Source organism: Meleagris gallopavo, chromosome 1 (genome assembly GCF_000146605.3).
Source record: "Meleagris gallopavo isolate NT-WF06-2002-E0010 breed Aviagen turkey brand Nicholas breeding stock chromosome 1, Turkey_5.1, whole genome shotgun sequence".
Lineage (NCBI taxonomy): Eukaryota > Metazoa > Chordata > Aves > Galliformes > Phasianidae > Meleagris > Meleagris gallopavo.
The window spans coordinates 89,536,419-89,537,237 of NC_015011.2; positions in this window are offsets into that span (position 1 = coordinate 89,536,419).

Here is an 819-nt window from a genome sequence, read left to right on the forward strand (position 1 = left end):
AGAGGGCGGCGGCGGCCGCCGGCCCCGCAAACATGGCGACGGGAAGCGAGGGCTGCGTGCTGCGGCGCGGCTTGATGGGAGCTGTAGTTCCCGCCGCACCTCTAAAAAAGTTGGGCGTAGGCAGACGCTGTCCTGCGTGATCATTTGATTGCTGCTTCTTCTCAAGGTAGAGTGTGGAAAAGCCTGTCTGCTTTTTGTGTGGTCTGTGTATAAAAATGTGATCTTTAAGCTGCCTTTCCTAGTCCAGATCTGCTTTTGTTGCTCTTGGATCTCAGGGAAAGGTGCTGTGGACTCATGGTCATTGGGAGGAGCCATTACATTTAGAGACATGGACCTGTTGGATTTTGTCCAGAGGAGAGACACAAAAAGGATCCCAGGGATGGAACTCCTCCCCTACAAGGACAGGCTGAGAGAGCTGGGGCTGTTCAACCCCAAGAAGAGAGGGCTCTGGGGAGACCTGAGAGCGGCCTTTCAACATCTAAAGGACGGCTGTAACAATGAAGTGGACAAACTCTTCAGCGGGGTCTGTGGTGATAGGACAAGGAGAAATGGTTTCAAACTGAAACAGGAGAGATTTAGACTAGATATAAGGAGGAAATTTTTTACAATAATGATGGTGAGGCACTGTAACAGGTTGTCCAGAGAGCTGGTGGGTGCCCCGTCCCTGGAGACATCCAAGGTCAGACTGGACAGGATTCTGAGCACCTGCTGGAGCTGTAGGTATCCCTGTTCATTGCAGAGGAGTTGGACTGGATGACCTTTAAGGTCTGCTCCAACTCAAGCAATTACAGAATCACAGAATCACCAAGGTTGGAAAAG